General features: G+C 40.7%; 1 long non-coding RNA gene across 1 annotated transcript in view; it reads left to right on the forward strand.

Annotated features, from left to right (window-relative positions):
• Positions 1–9054: 9054 nt before the first annotated feature.
• LOC132346611 (uncharacterized) overlaps positions 9055–21057 on the forward strand; it is a 148507-nt gene continuing 136504 nt past the window's right edge. Inside the window, exon 1 of the long non-coding RNA XR_009496511.1 lies at positions 9055–9399. This is a non-coding gene — a long non-coding RNA (uncharacterized lncRNA). The remainder of the gene's footprint in view (positions 9400–21057) is intronic.

Here is a 21057-nt window from a genome sequence, read left to right on the forward strand (position 1 = left end):
ACTGGTCAAGCATAGGGGATAGAGAAGGGCTTTTCATCCACAGAGGGCAAATTGAGCCCTGTCCCAGGCATGTGAGCATAGCTCAGGTGACTGTGTCTATGCTGGAGGTCATCATGGTGGAGTGAAATGGGAAGACTTGCAATTTACCTGAGCACTCTGCTCCTGGAGGCAGTAACTGTTCAGAGATCTTCCCACCCTTCTGTGTTCCAATAAAATCTAACGATAAAAACCACTACCTTAATCTCTCATATGCCTAGATAGGGCTGTCTCATTTCTCCTTCATGACTTCTGTTGGCCTTACCCATGACTCCCTGGTTTACCTGTGTCTATTATCAGATTCAAGGCCCCTTCCTATTCTTTGACATGTTTCTCATTCATTCTTCCTATTACGACACCTGAATAAAATCACCTCTTTTGTTGTCTGGCACACTTTGTCCTGCACGGGGGTTACATCTGGCAAGAAAGGGGAGGGGCTAGATTGTGGGGGCCTTGCCAGCCATGGGCAGGAGTTTGGACTTGATCCTGTATGCATGGGAAGCCAGTGATGGGTCTAAAGAGTTTTTAACAGAGGAATGGAGAAGTCTGATGCTTATTATAGAAAGCTCCTTCTGTTTTCTGTATGTGAGAAGGATTGAAGGGAGAATTAACTAAGACAAAGAAATTTTACATTCTGATAAGAAAGGATAGTGCTCTGAGCTAGAGTGGGGTGGGCTCTGGGTGATGTGTCAAGGGTGGTATCCTCTAGGACATTCATGGTACCTGGATGGAAGGCCACGGGAAGAGTCTAGGCAGAGTCCTATTCATGAACAGGCAGTGCTAGTTCACTGACATTGTCTGCCATCATAGGAGAGGTAGTCCTTAATCTGTACCATAGAAAATGAGCAGGATGGAGCCATAGGTAGGCTGACAGCATATAAAAGGTACAAGAAGGTTATGATAGTACCATCAGACACAAAAAGCAAATGCCTGCAAGGCTCTACAAATGTCCTTATGAGGGGAATTAAGGGGAAGAGGCTTAAAGCCTACATAGCTTCCCTCCCTCTAACCGGGCCATCTATGGTTTTATGTTTGGCCAAATGCTAGTTCTGTTTCCTTTGGAGAAGAGATCCCCTAGCACCATGATCTCAGCCTGGATCACTTTAGGGAAGGCTACAGGAAGGTGGAAGATACAGGCATCAAGGCACTCAGAGGGATGGCTGTTGTAGTTCTCATTCACCCACCCTTAGTGGTAATGAGGCCTAATGGGAGACCTGGTTCTGGGTTCCCTCAGCCTCTCACTTGCAAATCAACACTAAGAAACGCTGACCTTTAATGGCAATCAAGGGGTGAGTTGCTTCTATGTGGGTGCCATGCTTGAAGGCGGTGGATGGTCAGGTGCTAATTCCTCAGACAGGGAGGCACCTTTGTTATCTGTCTTTACCAGCCTGTGCTCAGGCTGGAGCTGTGAATTGTAGACAGCCTGGTGAAACATGCTTCCCAGTTGTTCTTGAGATATTGGTGGGGTTTTTTTTAAGTGTTTTTCACACATTAATACCATTTTCAGGCTTAAAAAAAAATCTGGTCTTTGATTGCCTGAAAGCTTAATGTAGATATAAGCACTTTCCTGGATTCTCAGTGAGAAATGTTACATTAACGTAATTACAGCAATGATGATTCATATGGCCCTGCTATCACGAATCTGGGCCTACAGAAAATTCTTCACATAGAGCTCCAACTTCATCTCTTTCCTCTGAGTTTGACATCTCCATTCTACATGGTGGCTGCTGGGGGAGGCCTCGAGCCTTGGCTACCCTTGGGGACTCCCCTCACACCAAGGCCTTCAGGACAATTCATATGTTGGGTGCTTCCTGGTTGCTTCTGGAACCAGTCTTCTGCTCTGATATCCAGGCCCAGAAAGCCAGCTGTTCACTGCCTCTCATCACCTAGCCTCTCCATAGAAATCACAAAATCCTGAGGTCTCAGTACCTGAGTATGGAATTAGTCATCTTTCCTATCCTCACAGCACTCTCTCTCCAAACTGCAATGATTCAGATGTCAAAGGGGAAGCATTCTGAGACAGATTTCTAGAGGAAGTGATGCTAAATGTAAAGTGTAGAGATATTAGCCAGGCCAGCTCTGCAGAATGGGACTGGGCCTGCAAGTAGGTCAGGAATTTGGTAAAGGGCTCCTTCCTGGGTCTTGGGTGGATGGTCAAGCTACATGGCTAATCGTTCAAGATGTCCTCCTACTGGAAGAATCCCTGCAGAACCAACAGAGAGCCAACACTGGGTTGTTGAATGTGCTCTCACAATCCATCCTCCTTCTCTTCCCTTTCTCCTCTGTGTTTTAATTATTGATTGGAAGCCTATTATAAAAACTTGAAGGTCTTGACTTTCTGTCAGCAAACTTCCTAGTTTTAAAATATTCTGTCCTAAGCAACCAGAGAGTGGTAACTTTCCCAAAGTAATACCCAGGTCAGTGAATAAATTCTATAAGTCTACAGACCTGAACAGGGGCAGCCAGGGATGTTGTATGAACTTGTGAGATACAGAGAGGAAGGGGGAGATTGTGGGCGGGGAAACAGTAAGACGGTCGACAAAGGTCTGTTTTTTATTTAGCCATTCCTCTTTCTTTAAGGGCTTTGGTTTGGGACTTAGGGTGTGTTAGTCCATGGAAATGAAGCCAGAAGCAGCTACTCTAGGATTTATTTGCCTCTGAGGACAGTAGCTCCTGCTATTTTAGGAGAGGCAGCATGTGCTTGGTGGGGATGGTGAGTGGGAAGATTTCGTAAGGTAGGAGAGATTTGTGTCAGTCAAAGGATTGCTTTTTCAGTGTGGATGAAGTATATTAGTGAGGAACTATGGCCAGTTTTCTTTCTTTTACATGTTCTCCAAATGACTGTGCTCAGAATAGCCTGCTCTTTAATCCATGCTCCCCTGTGTTTCCTTGCACGATGGCAAAAATCTTTTTTCTATGTGCATGTTACGAACTTACAATGTCTAAAGCCTTAGTGCCAAGTAGCCAGGAGATTGTGGTACAGAAGGAAGTGTGTATGTGCGTTATATATGTTTGTGTACTTGTGTCTCTCTGTGTGAATGGGTTGCTTGGACCTGTGTGCATCAGTGTATAATTATGAGCTCCTTTCCTGTCTGAATTCCTTTGCAGAGTGTTTTGCAAGTGAAGGCCCATTTCTTTATAAAAACAGAATTGCTTTTCTAGGACAGAAATGCTGAATAAGCAGAAGGACGGCTCTGAGTTTTAGAAGGAGCTTTCCAGAAATTGGTGCAAGGAACTTGCTAGTGGTACTGGGAGATAGAAGGGGAGATGCACTGATCATGCTGTGTTTTGCATTTCAATCTCTGTGGATCCTCTCTCCCTGCCTATGCATATTTAAAATTCCTTTCAATATATAAATAGGATAATTCTCTCTCCTCATCCCCACCAGAGTTCATTTAACAGGCACAAAAAGAATTGCACATCCAGGCCTGTCTTTTCCTGCTTCCTGTTATTACTATTTATTGGTTTTTCTCATCTTCTTGTTTTCCCCTCTCCCGTGTTGCTCCCTTTAGATTAAACTGTGTTTCAGGATTGACCGGAGGGAGAGATGCCATTTCTTCAAAACAAAGCTGAGCCCAAGAGAGGTGATCTCCATGCTGGTTTTGCTCTTTGGCACCAACCCAAACCTTCCAGAGCTCCACTCTGAATAGAAAGCCCTGGGCCTTAGACAATCTGGGTTTTTACAACCCCCTCTTAATGCCATCCTTTCGCATTATTGATAACAATTACCCATTTACCCCATGAATGAAGCCCTGACACTCTCCAGTGTCCCAAAGGCATAGGTGAAAGGATTCTTGATGGGATGGATGCTGGGCGAGAATATGAGCGGGATCTGGGGACTGGTGCCTATGAGGGTAGCCAGTCAATCTTCTTCCTAGAGAAAAGCTCTCAGAAGCACTTGTTGAGTCTAATGGTCTTGCTTCATATTGCTAATGTGAATAACTCAATCATTTTGGAAGAAGTTAGACCTTGCGTTTCAAACACTGTCCAGATTTCAAAATGGCAGTTAGTGAGGCCGATGGGACAAGGAGTTCTTAGAACGACATTCTGCATCATTTTGCACACAGTGCAAGGGCACTGAACCGGGATCACAAGACTTGGGTTCTAGGCCTGCCTCTGTTAGTGTCAGGTTTACAATTCACTTCCCAACGCAGATCTCACTTGGTTCTCACTTTATTGATACCCAGTGATTTCTCCGATTACAACAAAATGACCAATTTTGATAAACTCTTGGGTCATATTTGATGGCCAAAACATCTGTGTAGTGGGGCACAGAATAAGGCACTGACTTGTCAGCTGTTACGTAAACAAGGATGAAGGGCAGGAAGAGTTGTCCATTAAAGTGTGATGAGCTGGATTCTGGGACACACTAGGATCTCATTCTATAAGCAGAGCTCTCACTGAACAGCAGACAGAATCCAGAAGCCTGTTGTTGTTGTTTAGTCACTAAGTCATGTCTGACTCTGTGACCCCATGGACCGTCAGGCTCCTCTGTCCATGGGATTTCCCAGGCTAGAATACTGGGATGAGTTGCTATTTCCTTCTCCAGGGCATTTCCCGGATCCAGGGATCAAGCCCACGTTTTCTGCATCACCTGCATTGGCAAGCTTATTTTTTACCACTGAGCCATCACCACCAGGGAAGCCCCAGAAGCATGTGACCAATGGAAAATGTCACTGCTGTATGACTCAGCACAGAACCAAGGGGAAGTTTATAGCCAGGTCTCTCAATTATAAGTAAGGTGAGCTATAGATGTAACCTGGATATTTCTGAGGGATTCATTTGGGGTGCAACCTACCGCTAAATGTGGTCTGCCTTCTGAGGGAGCTCTTGATTCAGAAGGCTGCTACCAGATCAGGGGGCAGAAGGGCAGATTTCTGATCTGGACAGAGCAGGGGACACAGGTGCAGTGCATGAAACTTGCAGGCGATGTCTCTACCTGGCAAACATTGCTTGTTTGCCTTCCTCTCCATATACTTTGCTGTCAACAAATCTACTTAGGAAACTGATCTCTGCAAGCCAGGCTGTCCTCGGAGGCCCAAGTGATGTGTACACTGTGTCAGGTCCCCAGTCTCAAGAGCAAAGCAAGGACTTTCCTTACAGGCCAAGTCAAGGGATCCTCAGCACCACCCTGTGAAATACTGAGAGACAGGTGGGCATAGCAATGAGTTTCAGCTCCTCACACAGAGCATGTGCCGGGAAGGAATCCCTGATCTGTATTTCCTCCTGCTACGGCTTTCATCTGGGATTGGTGATCAATAATTTTCATATCTAGCTCACTTGGAGCTCATCCAACCATAGGTAAGGATAAGCACATGTGAGGCTGTTCCACTGGGCTTCCTGAAACACTAATCTATTATAATGGGATCCTGGATACTGACTCAAAGTCTTCACTTTTTCATTTCTTACAAATAAAGGAAAATATACAACCCATACTGGATACAGCTCAAGGGCTGTAGTGAGCTCATTGACGTGGATTACCTTATGTAATTGTCCCCAGGTAAAAGTCATTGTCCTTACAGAATATCTTTGGCACCAAGGGGAGTATAATGGGTCTGCACTTTCCCTGTGAATTCATCAACAGGGACATTACCAGAGTCCTATGCTGATATCATATTACTGATGAGCCAGACCCTCTTGAAGAAAGGCATTTTCTGATAAGGAGCATAAATGCTCAGGGCCTGATCCTGTGGAACTTGCCATCTCTGTGGTTATGTAGGCAGCAGCGATTCAGGATCATTTTGATAACTGTGAAAGGACTCTTGACTTTATTCAAAAATTAAAAAATTTTTTATCATCTAGCAACAAAAAGAAGTTTTATTCTTATGTCCCACCAGGGATCACATGATTTAGCTACCATGCAAAAGAGCATTTGGTAGAATCTCTTTTTTGACTTATTGTACTTCTTTAGCTGTCTCTCACACATTCCCCTTTATCCAATGAAATCTACGTATGCATAAGGCTGATTCACTTTGTTGCACAGCAGAAACTAACACAACAGTGTAAAGAAGCAACTATACTCCAATTAAAATGAACAAACCAAGCCCTTAACTAAATGGCTGTTGACTTTAAAGATTCTCAACTGAATGAGGTGCACGCCCATGAGTTGTTGGAGTACAAAGTTATTACTACTACTACTGCTAAGTTGCTTCAGTCGTGTCCGACTCTGTGCGACCCCACAGACGGCAGCCCACCAGGCTCCCCCGCCCCTGGGATTCTCCAGGCAAGAACAGTGCAGTGGGTTGCCATTTCCTTCTCCAATGCATGAAAGTGAAAAGTGAAAGTCGCTCAGTCGTGTCCGACTCTTTACGACCCCATAGTTATTACATAGTATTAAAAAGCAGAGACATCACTTTGCCAACAAAGACCCCTAAAGTCAAAGCTATGGTTTCTCCTGTAATCATGTACGGATGTGAGAGTTGGACCATAAAGAAGGCTGAGTGCTGAAGAATGGATGCTTTTGAACTGTGGTGCTGGAGAAGACTCATGAGAATCCCTTGGACTACAAGGAGATCAAATCAGTCAATCCTAAAGAAAATCAACCCTGAATATTGAATGGAAGGACTGATGCTGAAGCTGAAGCCTCCAGTACTTTGGCCACCTGATGTGAAGAGTCGACTCATTGGAAAAGACTGATGCTGGGAAAGATTGAAGGCAAAAGAAGAGGGCGGCAGAGGATGAGATGCTTAGATAGCATCACCAACTCAATGGACATGAATTTGAGCAAACTCTGGAGATAATGAAAGACAGGGAAGCCTGGTGTGTTGCCACACATGGGGTTGCAAAGAGTTAGACACAATTAGTGACCGAACGACAGTGAACAAGAGCAGATCCCTGATACCATTTGAATTCTCCAAACTTGCAAATGCCATGATGGTAGAAAGTTTCCCAATAGAATGCATGTGCTAAATGAGCCAAAGAAGCACCACAGAGTATTCTTGGAATGCAGCTCTGAACATGCAGCTCGGCTCTCTTATTTTCATCAATTTCAGCACCTCGGCTATTCCACATCTGAGCCTCAGCAAAATCATAAATGACCCAAGGCCAGGTGACTTCAGGGTCTCTTTAGAGTCTCCACTATTGTGTAAATGATATCAGCAAATAGCACACATCTGTCATATTTGACTAGCGAAGCGGACTTGAGGATATTGGTTCTTGGTCTTTTGAACATTCACACTTTTTATTTTTATTGTTTGGTTGGCTTAGATACTGTCACTAGAAAACAGCATGAACCCTAGAGCTAAACCACATGGGATTTAGTGCCAGCCCTGCCACTTCCTAGCTATGCAATCTTAAGCAAGTTGCTTAACTTTTCTGTGCCTCAGTTTCTATACTTGTAAAGTGTGGACAACAGTAGGGTTGTTTTAAGGATGAAATGAACTCATGCGCTAACAGCTCTTAGAACTGTGCCTGACAGTAGAAGCACTTTACAAGTGTTAGCTCCTCTTGTTGTAAGTCACCATGGCTGCTAGAGTTGACATCTGGAAGGTGTGCTGAATAGCATGTCCTGCATGAAAATATGATAATGGCTCTTGTGTTTGCAACTAGTATCTATTAATTAAGAAACCATCATTTGTACTCTGTAATTATATTTATTAAACCCTAACTCCTATCATAACAATAATTAGTTCTTGCTAATTAAATTTATCAAATTCCCCTTGGATTCATATCTTAGGTAAATATTTAGTAGCCCTACACTAATTATTTTAATCAACATGAAGTGTATTTCAAATGACTACAAATAGTTATAACTAATTAAATTGAGTACAAAATAATATCTTATGTAATAAATTTGCAGGCGCTAAAAAGAGTGGGAATGAACCACAGGATAATGTTTCAGGACCTAACCACCTGACTTGGTGACTGCAGCATTTCCAAAGCTTAGCCAACTTGCTAGGGGAAGTAGCCTGAGAAAGTTTATTGTTCTTCTTCTGATTTGTCTTCTACTGCCAATGTTTTGTGCGTGGAGCAAGCTCTGTGTGTAATTCGAGAACATGCCTCATGATTTGGAATTGGATGCATCAATACTAGTGATTAATGCAGAAGTGAGAAGCCAGCAACAGCAGCAGTAGGGCGAATTCCTGCTTCAAAGAGTCTGAAGGAAGAAAGGCAAACTCTCTGAGGTTCCTTCTTCAGCTGGCTTGGTTTCCTCATCCTGAAACTGAACTGTCAATTGTTTCTCCTGCTGGGAAGTCCTCCCACCCTACCCTGCTTCTCCCAGCTCCTTCCTACCAAAGACCTTGAACCCTTGAACTACAGTCGCCTGATTGGTATCCTGTTGCTAGGAAACTGTAAATTGAATGTGTTGTATTTCATAATAAAGATGCCTGTGACCCATCTTTGGTGAGACATGCACAATCAGGTGTGGCCCTGTGTGGAACTGGCCAGCACTGACCACCCTCCTCTCCTCTCCTCTGCTCCCTTCCAGGGTCACGGTGAGATAACTGGCTCAAGTTAAATGTGTCCACTCCCTGGCCCACCATAGGATTGTCTGTGGCCTGAATGAGGGGTCTGTCCATGGCTAGGCTTGGAAGGATGGCTATCTGTGGCTGAAATAGGGGCCTCAGTCAATGACCAGGACTAGGGGGATGTTCAATTCACAGCTGAGTTTCAATACTCATTCTGGGGTGGGAATTAGAGTGTAGGATGTTGTGAAGTCCTATTAGGGAGATGCAAGAAGGAAATGACCACTCAAGCCCTGGCAGCTGGATAATATTATAATGGTCCATCTCAAGAATAATGAGTTCAAATATTACACAGCCTATGTAGAAAACTAAATCTTTTCAAAATCATCTTCAGCCCTTTCTTGTAAATGACAAGTGAATGATCATAAACAAGCAGCCAGAGGTGGATGCCCAGGGCATGGTGTCAAGCATCACCCCAGGCTATCCTGACCTTCCCTTTTCATCCCACCACCAGGCTGGTGGGAGGTGGAGGCTGCCTCTTTGCAGCTTATACACTTCATTCTATTTTTGTGGAGGAAGTGTCTCAAGTGGGCATGGGAGGGGTCATGGGAGACATATCAGACAGTGGATCTGCACTTATGCTCTCAGAGAAGTTCAAACACACAAGAGAGTTATAGAAGATGCACGAACTTTATCTCCCCCTCTCATTAAGCTGTCATCCACATTCAGTGTGGATCTATTTCCTAGTTCTGAATATCACTTTCCCTCCTTCTAGCTCTCTTTTGAGTATTTGTGATCTCATGCAGCCACCTTTATGATAGATGAATCATTCCTATGGCAACCACAGTCATCATGAATCCTCTGAGTGAGCAGGCAGGAGAAAACAGCTTTCAGGAGAACAGAGATTCTAGGGGGACCTGGAGTAGCAGAGAGACCTGAGAGCATTGAATGGATGGAGGTAGGATCATATCATGTCGGAACTGAAAAGGATGAAATGACTGAGGCCCAGAAAAAGGACTGGCTTTGCTCAACATCACACAGAGCTAGAACTCAGCCCTCTTTTATTCCTGCACCATGATGTTCAAGTAAATGAATGAGCACAGACTTGCCATGTGTCAACTGAAGGCAAACAGGCCATATAATAGGACCTTTATGTGTTCTTCGTTTGAACCCATCAGCCTGAATGTGAAGTTTTGTTGATAGAGTCTGATGCTTCAGGACTGAGACTGCATCTGGGTCTAAGATATGTTGTCTCTGAAAATATCATTCTTTTCCATCCCATTTCTTTCTTTCCTTTTTTTTAAATAAAAAGCTTTTTATTTTGTATTGGAGTATAGCTGATTAACTCCCATTTCTTTTCCAGGGAATATGATCACTTGTAATAGAGGTAGTTTGGGGGTCTCTGGCCAATGGAGGCAGCTCTGTAGATAGCAATGATAAAGAATGTTGGATTTGCCCCCTAAGTGAGGGTATTGTGGGACCTAGCTTTGTTCTTGCTGTGGTTGGCAGAGCATGCAGGTACAGTTTATTTAATAGCACCTTATAGACAGGTCTTAGAGCAGATCTGCCTGAATGGAGTTGAGACCAGGTTATATAAACACATGAGCTTTGTTTCCTGGCGGCCACCACAGGGGCCTCACACACCTGGTGCCTACATGTCAGTTCTGAAGTTACCATCAGTATCTCAGCTCCATGTGTGAAGATGTTCTCCATCCCTTCCTTGCCCAAAGATGTCCAGGGAATCCTTCCTTTAAAGGAGGAAATGCCTTATTTTTTGCTTTGAGCAATTTTTATCCCAGACTGTGACTGAAGAATAGGAAGAAAGCTTACATCTTCTAAAAGAATCCACTACAAAAGAAAGGGATGTGCACAGAAGGGAGGTATTGCAGCTGTTTCATTTTTGTGCTTTGCATAGGAGTCTCCTGAGATGGTGCCCTGAAGCATGCCCATTGTTCTTTTCCTTTAATGGATCAACCAACAGAGAGCTAAAGCCCTTGGCTGACTGGGCAGAGAACCACAGCATCTGAGCACATTACTACTTATTCTGAGAATAGCTGAGTTCAAATTGCCCTTATTCAATCCACTGCCATATACCTGCTGTAAGCCCTGTCTATAAGGCACTAATGGCACCCAGTTCTGCTACATAATCTAAATCTAACAGATTTTTTTTTTTAATTTCTGAATTTGAAGCAGAATTTAACATAACTGATCCCACACACCTTCACCTTCTTCTCACGGCTCTCATATCAATAAAGTTTCCCAGATTTTTCCTCTCTGTTGGCTATATCGTACTTTCCTTATTTGGATTTTCTCAATGCTTGATTCTAAAGCATTTTCCACTCAGTTCAGTCACTCAGTTGTGTCCAACTCTTTGCAACCCCATGGACTGCAGCATGCCAGGCTTCCCTGTCCATCAGCAACACTCAGAGCCTACTCAAACTCATGTCTATTGAGTCAGTGATGCCATCCAACCATCTCATCCTCTGTCGTCCCCTTTTCCTCCTGCCTTCAATCCTTCCCAGCATCAGGGTCTTTTCAAATGAGTCAGTTCTTCACATCAAGTGGCCAAAGTATTGGAGTTTCAGCTTCAGCATCAGTCCTTCCAAAGAATATTCAGGACTGATTTCCTTTAGGATTGACTGGATCTCCCTGCAGTACAAGGGACTCTCAAGAGTCTTCTCCAACACCACAGTTCAAAAGCATCAATTCTTTGGCGCTCAGTTTTCCTTATAGTCCAACTCTCACATCCAAACATGACTACTGGAAAAACCATAGCTTTGACTAGATGGACCTTTGTTGGTAAAATAATGTCTCTTCTTTTTAATATGCTGTCTAGGATTGTCATAGCTTTTCTTCCAGGAAGCAAGTGCCTTTTAATTTCATGGCTGTAGTCACTTAATTTCATGGCTGGTGACTGCAGCCATTTTTCCCTGTATTTATCGATTTTAAAGAATTTAATGATCATCTCTGTCTATATTGTCCAGTATGGTAAATAACCACTAACCAGGTGTGGCTACTGAGCATTTGGAATGTGGGTATCTGAATTAAGATGCAATAGAAGTGTGAAACACACAACAGATTTCAGAGACTTATTACAAAAAACAAAAGAGTATTTTTATCTTATTAATAATTTTTATATTGATCCTTGCTAAAATGGTAATATTTGAATACATTGTATTAAGCAAAATATACTATTTAAAAAGTTTCATTTAATGTTTCTGTCCAGCGGTGTGCAATGAACATACCCAAACTTGTACAATGAACATACCCAAAGTTATCTCCAGCTCAGATTTCTTTAAACTCCAGACCATGTAACTAATTTCCAACTTAACATTTCCCAAGGTTATCTGACAAGTGTTTCAAAAGAAACATGAAAGGTGAGATTTATTTTTCCTCCTAAATCCAGTCCTGTTTTAGTGACACTTTCCTTTTCTTTTCTCCATATGGCTTCCTTCTTCAAGCATTAAAGACGTGTAGAATGTCCAGGTAGGAAGACCAGGTATTACACATGACCACCAATCCTATGGTTAAGTCTTCTCTGCATTATAAAATTTCTATGTGGGCATCTGTAGTGAGTGGAAGCTCATTTCCTTATAAGGCAGCACATTTCATTGTAGACAGCTCTGTTAGAAAGTTTCCCAATATATCACACTACAATTGGATTTCTCAGAATTTCTAATCATGTTTTATTTCTGTCTCCTGAAGCCATACAAAACAAGTTTAACTCCCTTTCTACTTGTGAGAATTGTTTCATGTCTTGACTACATTGACTTTTCTCAAGCTAAACATTTCTTGTTCAGGGGCTGTGGTTTCAAGTCTTCTCAATCATTCTTGCCACTTACATTTGAATACAGTATAGTTTTTCTACTTATTAATAATGTAGTTGTCAAATGGTCCACTGATTTCAATAGGCTAGCTGAAGACTTCTGAAAAGGGGTTCTTTCTTTCAGTTCAGTTCAGTTCAGTTGCTCAGTCGTGTATGACTCTTTGCAACTGCATGGACTGCAGCGTGCCAGGCTTCCCTGTCCATCACCAACTCCCGGAGCCTACTCCAACTCATGTTCACTGAGTCAGTGATGTCATCCAACTATTCATCCTCTGTCTTCCCTGTCTCCTCCTGCCTTCAATCTTTTCCAACATCAGGGTCTTTTCCAGTGTGTCAGTACTTTGCATCAGGTGGCCAGAGTATTGGAGTTTCAGCTTCAGCACAAGTCCTTCCAATGAATATTCAGAACTGATTTCCTTTAGGATTGGCTGGTTTGATCACCTTGCAGTCCAAAGGACTCTCAAGAGTCTTCTCCAACACCAAAGTTCAAAAGCATCAATTCTTTGGTGCTCAGCTTTCTTCGTAGTCCAACTCTCAGTTGCATATGTGACTACTGGAAAAACCATAGCTTTGACTAGATGGCCCTTTGTAAGCAAAGTAATGTGTCTGCTTTTTAATATGCTGTCTAGGTTTGTCATAGTTTTTCTTCCAAGGAGCAAGTGTCTTTTAATTTCATGGCTGTAGTTACCATCTGCAGTGATTTTGGAGCCCCTGAAAATAAAGTCTGTCACTGTTTCCATTCTTTCCCCATCTATTTGCCATGCAGTGATGGGACCAGTTTCCATGATCTTAGTTTTTTGAATGCTGAGTTTTTTTTTTTCTTTTTTTTAAAATATTCATTTATTTATTTTAATTGGAGGTTAATTACTTTACAATATTGTATCAGTTTTGCCATACATCAACATGAATCCGCCACAGGTATACACGTGTTCCCCATCCCGAACACCCCTCCCTCCTCCCTCCCCATACCATCCCTCTGGGTCATCCCAGTGCACCAGCCCCAAGCATCCAGTATCATGCATCGACCCTGGACTGGCAATTCATTTCATATATGATATTATACAAGTTTCAATGCCATTCTCCCAAATCATCCCACCCTCTCCCTCTCCCACAGAGTCCAAAAGACTGTTCTATACATCTGTGTCTCTTTTGCTGTCTCACATACAGGGTTATTGTTACCATCTTTCTAAATTCCATATATATGCATTAGTATACTGTATTGGTGTTTTTCTTTCTGGCTTACTTCACTCTGTATAATAGGCTCCAGTTTCATCCACCTCATTAGAACTGATTCAAATGTATTCTTTTTAATGGTTGCGTAATACTCCATTGTGTATATGTACCACAGCTTTCTTTAAGCCAGCTTTTTCACTCTCCTCTTTCACTTTCATCAAGAGGCTCTTTAGTTCTTTGCTTTCTGCCATAAGGGTGGTATCATCTGCGTAGCTGAGGTTATTGATATTTCTCCAGGCACTCTTGTTTCCAGCTTGTGCTTCATCCAGATTAGCATTTCACATGATGTACTCTGCATATAAGTTAAATAAGCAAGGTGACAAATTACAGCCTTGATGTATTTTGTATAAATAATTATATAAATACATTATGTATGTATAAATGAGCAAGGTGACAAAATACTCCTTTCCCAATTTGGAACCAGTTTGTTGTTCCATGTCCGGTTCTTTCTTTGGTCACATTAAACTCTCCACCTCTGCAAATACCACTTGGGATTATGTCCATTTGTTGAGGAGTCTCTTCAAACACAGATACTGGTTTGTACAAGACTCGCTTTCATGTATATCCATTTATACCTTGGATATGCAATTAAGCCAGGCCTCTTTCATCTTCTGTTTTACTGGTTTGTAATATTATGTATTTGAAGTTTGTGGTTATATTTATAGTTTAACCCTTGTATAAGTAAGCTAATCTGGATGGTATTAATTCTTCTTCTTCCACTTTTATTTGTTTTGTGTCTTAAATCAATGTCATCCAAAATTTGAGTACTGAACCTGTATTTTCACGTAAGTATCAGAAGAAGTATATAAAGTACAGGGTGAAGGTTAGAACTGGGTTTTATATTATAAATCTGTTCTGTCCATGTTGTTCAGTCATGCCTGACTCTTTGGGACCCATGGACTACAGCCCACCAGGCTCCTCTGTCCATGGAATTTTCCAGGCAAGAACATTTGGAGTGGGTAGCCATTCTCTTCTCTAGGAGGTCTTCCTGACTGAGGAATTGAACCCAAGTCTCCTGCACTGCAGGTGGGTTCTTTACTATCTGAATCACCAGGAAGTCCAAATTCTGTCAGAACAGAACTCAACTCCACAGATTACTGGTCATTTAACCAACCACAGGTTTAGGTGACAGTGCTGGGTGAATTCTTATTCATTATCACTTCAGATATTTCCTCTATTCTGTTCTATCTCTTTCTGGGACTTCAACTACATTTCCACTGAATATTTGATATGTCCCACTCCTCTTATACTTTCTGTTCATTTTTTCCCTTCCCCTTTTCATCTTTGTGTCTCAACTGGGATAATTTCTATTGGCACTGACATATTGTCAAGTAGCTAATTTATTGCCATGCTGTTTTCACCCTACTGATGAGACTATCAGAGAAATTCTTCATCTCTGATGTAGTTTCTATTGGAAGAATTTCTATTTGACTTTTATAGTTTTCATCTCTCTGTTGATATTCTGTATTTGTTTATGTTTATTGTCAACTTTTTTCCGTTAGGCTCAAGATCAGCAAATTTTTAATTTTTTTTTTTTGTCAAAGGGCAGAAAGTAAGTATTTTAAGCTTTGTAGGATCTACAAACTGTCTCACAACTATACAGCTCTGCCATTTTAGTGTAAAATTATCCCTCAATAATTATAAACGAATGTGGTGTGTTCATTAAATTTTTTTTACAAAAGTAAGAAGAAGTTGAATTTTTCCTGAAGGCCAGGGTTTGCTGACCCCCTGCTCTAGATTATTTGAAGTATTAATTATAGCTATTTTAATATACATATCTAATAGTTCTGGTCATCCTTAAGTCTGCTTATCTTGACTGCTTTATCAATTGACAATGAGTTCTTTACCTTGCTTTTTTTGTTTGCCTCATCATTTTTTTTCTCTTTATTTTTTTATTGAAGGAAAATTGTTTTATAGAATTTTGTTGTTTTCTGTCAAATCCTCAACATGAATTAGCCATAGATATACATATATTCCCTCCCTTTTGAAACTCTCTCCCATCTTCCTCCCCATCCCACCCCTCTAGGTTGATACAGAGCCCCTGTTTGAGTTTCCTGAGCCATACAGCAAATTCCCGTTGTCTATCTATTTTACATATGGTAATGTAAGTTTCCATGTTACTCTTCCCATACATCTCACCCTCTCCTCCCCTCTCCCCATGTCCATAAGTCTATTCTCTATGCCTGTTTCTCCATTGCTGCCCTGTACATAAATTTTTCAGTACCATTTTTTCTAGATTCTGTATATGTGAATTAGAATATGATATTTATCTTTCTTTTTCTGACTCACTTCACTCTGGATAGGGCTTCCCTGGTAGCTCAGAGGTTAAAGCGTCTGCCTGCAATGTGAGAGACCTGGGTTTGATCCCTGGGTTGGGAAGATCCCCTGGAGAAGGAAATGGCAACCCACTCCAGTATTCTTGCCTGGAGAATCCCATGGATGGAGGAGCCTGGTAGGCTGCAGTCCATGGGGTCGCAAAGAGTCAGAGATGACTGAATGACTTCACTTTCTTTTATTTCTTTCACTTTCACTCTGTATAATAGGTTCTAGGTTCATCCACCTCATCAGAACTGAGTTTTCTTTATGGCTGATTAATATTCCATTGTATATATATACCACAACTTCTTTATCCATTTGTTTGTCAATGTACATCTAGGTTGCTTCAGTATTCTAGCTATTGTAAATAGTGCTGCAATGAACAATGGGATACATGTGTCTTTTTCAATTTCGGTTTCCTCAGCGTATATGCCTAGGAGTGGGATTGCTGGGTCATTGCCTCATCATTTTTGATTAAATATCAGAGATGGTATATGGAAGAACAGAAGTAACAAAAGTAAATATTATTTACTAAAGGAAACGGACACATCTTCTGTTAGGCCATTAGTGTAAAGGACTGAATCAGTCTGGTAATATTTCAAATGAAGTTTTGTTTTTGGCAGTTATTCATACTACAGTTACCTCTGGAGCCTTTTAAATCATCTGGTGATAAGTTGCTTTTTTGTGTGTTTTGGGTAGAAAATGGTGTTGAAAGATTTTTTTTTTTTTCTCTCAGGGTTCCTGTTCAGCCTTCAGCTTTCAGTGGTCTTAATACAAGCACATTACATGGGGGTATCTCTCTCCTTATCTTGCCCAGGTGTTAGAATACTTGTTGCTTGAAGTTAGATTTATGATATTGAATGGGTTCTCTTATGTCAAAGTACTTGCATTAGCTCATATTTTTGTACTTCTTTTTCTTATTTAAGAAAATACTGTAATGATCCAAATGAATTTTTAGACAATTTTTTAAATTTATAGCTACATCATTGTCCTGAATTATCAGACTAATAACCTTGAGAAAGCAAAAATCATGATTTTAGACATGATTATTTTTCTAGAAGAAGAGTACTGGCTCATAGTAATGTTTCCTCTGTAGATTTAATTGAATCATATATAATCAATTCAATAACAGTTTATGGAATCTTGAGTTGATGTCAAGACAAACCATCTCTAGATTCCAGGATCAGTCTTATTCCTCTTTAACCTGAAGTAATATTTGCTTTCTATGATTTTTTTGTGGCTCCTTCATGTTCTTGTTATGTTAAGAAATATGTAACATAATCACATGTTTGAAGTCCTTTTTTTCATAAAGTCTCTTTACCTAATTTGGCCTAAGCTTCCTTCTTTTAATGTGTTTTTTCTTTATAGCCTCCAAATAATTATAATTTACAACGTTACTACATTGTTTGATGTATTAGTTCAAGAAAAGTTTTTTCACAACTAATGTGTCAAGTTTTAGGTTTAAACCTTGAGAAACAAGCTTGGATAAAATTTAGCCTCTGCTCCCCAGTCCAGATGCTAAGGCAGACATGTAACAGGTATTTAGCCAGGTGCGTGTGATAAAAACAATAATAGAATAGTTGATAAGCTATGACTAGGGTTGGCTGATAAGCTATGAAAAGGGCTGGGGAAGGAGATTCAGGAAGGTTTCAGAGAGTTTCTGGTATTCTTAAAGTCTTAAAAAATGGTAAAGACTTGAACTTGATGCATGATACAGAAAAGAATATTTCTGACAATGTAAATCATGTACAAAGTAGCCTCATGTGTGCATTTTCATAAATTCCCATGGTTAAACATGGTGGCAGGTAGTGGCAATAGATGAGGCTGGACAGAAAACTGAGGTCAGGCTGTAAAGATCAAACTGGCCCATTGCGGAATTTGGACTTTGTCCTGTAGATCATTAGGATTAATGGAAGGATTTTAGATAGAGGAAACACATGATCCAATTTACAGTTTTAAACGTGCACTTTCACTTGAGTGAGTATAGTGAGTCAGTGCAGCTGTACTGTTTTGACTCTGCAGGCATGATATGTAGGGCTTATGAGCTATACAAGGGTCCTCAAATTGTGAGAGACATGGGAGAGGAGACACCTTAGCTTCATAGTTGGAAAACTGCCAAGTCAAAATAAAAATTATTTTAATTAATTATATGTTAACTTCAGCTCAAATAAACTCTAAAATATTTTCATACAAATTGGAGAAATGTTGTGTCAAATAAGCAGAACTTGTAGAACGCAACAATAAGGTGACTTTAGGCTCGCCTTCTCCCTTCAAATCTAGTCTGTGGGTGAGTTCTTTCTGTCTCTCTTTAGATAAAAAAGTATCAATATGAGGAAAATCCTATGACTTCTCCAGTCACTCTTTAGGAACTAAAGTTCTTATGGTTGGTCTAGTCCCCCTACAGTTTTTGTTCAATAACTAGAATGCCCAGTTCTATTACTAATACTGTATTTTCATGTATGGTGTTAGAGAATATTCTAATTATATTCTGTTGCATGTAGCTTCCCACTTTTGCAGCACCACTTAATGAAGAGACTGTCTTTCCTTTACTGTATATTCTTGCCTCCTCTGTCGTAGAATAATTGACCATAAGTGTGTGAGTGTATTTCTGGGCTCTCCATCCTGTTCCACTGATCTGTGTGTCTGTTTTTGTACCAGTACCACACTGTCTTGATTATTGTAGCATTGTGATGCAGTCTGAAGTTAGGGCACCTGATTCCTTCATCCCTGTTCTTTCTCAAGACTGTTTTCACTATTCAGGGTCTTTAATGTTTTCATATAAATTTTAAAATTATTTGCTCTAGTTCTATGAAAAATGCCATTGGTATTTTGATAGTGATTGCTTTGAATCTCTAAACTGCCTTGGTAAGGCAGAGATCATAAAACTCCTAGAAGAAAACATAGAAAGATCACTTTTTGACATAAACTGTAGCATTTTTTGGATCTGTCTTTTAAAACAAAGGAAATAAAAGTAAAGTTAAATAAATGGTTAAAATGTTTTGCACAGTGAAAGAAACTATTGACAAAATGAAAAGGAAGCTATAAAATGGGAGAAACTATATGCAATTGTATAACTGATAATATCCAACATATATGCACAGCTCACACAACTTAACATCAAAATACAAACAACACAATAAAAAATTGGCGAAAGAACTGAATAGAGATTTTATCCAAAGAGGAATTGCAGCTGGTCAAAAGGCACAAGAAAAGATGCTCAACATTGCTAATTATCAGGGAAATGCAACTCAAAACAAGGATGAGATGTCACCTCACACCTGCCAGAATGGTTATCATTGAAAAGAACACACAAATATTGGTGAGGATGTAGAGAAAAGCAAACCCTTGAATGCTGTTGGTGGGAATGTAAACTGGTGTAGTCCCTGTGGAAAACAGTATTGAAGTTCCCCTCAGAGTAAGAGTCAAACTACCATATGACCCCACGATTCCACACCTGAGCGTGCACTTATACAAAAACCCTAATTTGAAAAAATACGTGCGCCCCAAATTCTTAGCAGCATTATTTACAGTTGCTAAGATATGGAACCAGCATATGTGTCCATCAACAGATGAATAGATAAAGAAGATGGTATATGTATATGTGTGTGTGCACACACATCTGTATTATGTGTGTGTGTACACACACAATGAAATACTACTCAGCCATAGAAAGAAAGAAAGTTTGTCATTTTCAGCTACTTGGATGGGCCTGCAGGGCATTATGCAAGTGAAATAAATCAAGCAGTGAAAGGCAAATATAATTTGATATCACTTATATGTGTAATCTAAAAAATACAACAAACTAGTGAATATAAAAGAAAAGAAGCAAATTCATATAGAGAAGAAAATGACTGGTTACCAGTGGGGAGAGGAAAGCGAGAAGGCGTAATATAGAGGTAGGAGGTTAAGAGGTACAAGCTGTTAGATATAAAATAAGCTACAAGAATATATTGTACAACACAAGGAATCTAGATAATATTTTATAATAACTATTAATAGGGTAAACCGTCAAACCATGTGAATCACTATATATTGTACACCTGTGGGTTTCCCTGGTGGCTCAGCAGTAAAGAATTTGCTTACAAATGCAGGAGATTTGGGTTCAATTCCTGGATTGGGAAGATCCCCTAGAGAAACAAATGGCAACCCATCTCAGTATTCTTGCCTGGGAAATCACATGGACAGAGGAGCCTAGTATGTTACAGTCTATGGGGTCACAACGAGTTGGACACAACTGAACGACTTGTCATCATTGGGACTTTTCTGGGCTGTTGGCCTGTATAGAAAGAGAGGTTTTATATATTTTACAATTGTTATTTTTAATTCACTTTTTCCACTCACTAACTGCCTCTAGATCTTGCAGAGTTGAAACAGAGTGGGGATTAGTGAAAGGATGGGTGGGGTTGAGGAAAGACTGGTTAGAAATGGAAATGAAAACATTGTTTACAAGTTATGTATTAACAGAAGGCAAGTAAATGGACACCTTGGTCACCTGAATATCAGAGTGGGAGAGAAGGAGACACTTAGAATGACTTCTTGTGCGACGTGCTGTGGTGGTGTCTCTGCTGGACTCTGTGTTTATTCATTCAAGAGGCATTAACTGCCTACTTGATATTTAGATCCATATGAATGAGACACTTCCAAGTCTTGAACAGCTCAAGTCCTTTGGGAAGAGTGGTAAATGCACAGCTAAAATGTTCTGTGATGAGAACTGTAACAATGTGATGCTTTGGGAATTATGGGAACACAATGGTGCATTTCATGCAGCTTGAGTCAAATGGGAAGTGGTGCCTCTGGAGATGTAGACCAACCGGTCTTAGTTTGGGAAATACTGATTGTAATTTCTGTGAGGAAGTTGGAAATGGTGTTGGTTATATATATATTGAGGGCTAAGAAAAGGTTTGATCTCATAGAGGAGTTTAGGAGTTATCGGCATGGAGGTATAAGCAGAAGTGGATGAGATATATCATCTAGCGAGAATATTAACTCTCTAACTCATATACATGAGATAAAAATTGGAAGTATAGAGAACTAGGGAATATGTGGTAGTGGTGATGGTTTAGTCTCTAAGCTATGTCCAACTCTTGCAATCCCATGGACTTCAGCCCACCAGGCTCCTCTGTCCATGAAATTCTCCAGGCAAGAATACTGGAGTGGGTTGCCATTTCCTTCTCCAGGAGATCTTCCCAACCCAGGGATCGAACCTGGGTCTCCTGCATCACAGGCAGGTGCTTTACCTAC

Source organism: Bos taurus, chromosome 11 (genome assembly GCF_002263795.3).
Source record: "Bos taurus isolate L1 Dominette 01449 registration number 42190680 breed Hereford chromosome 11, ARS-UCD2.0, whole genome shotgun sequence".
Taxonomy (NCBI): domain Eukaryota; kingdom Metazoa; phylum Chordata; class Mammalia; order Artiodactyla; family Bovidae; genus Bos; species Bos taurus.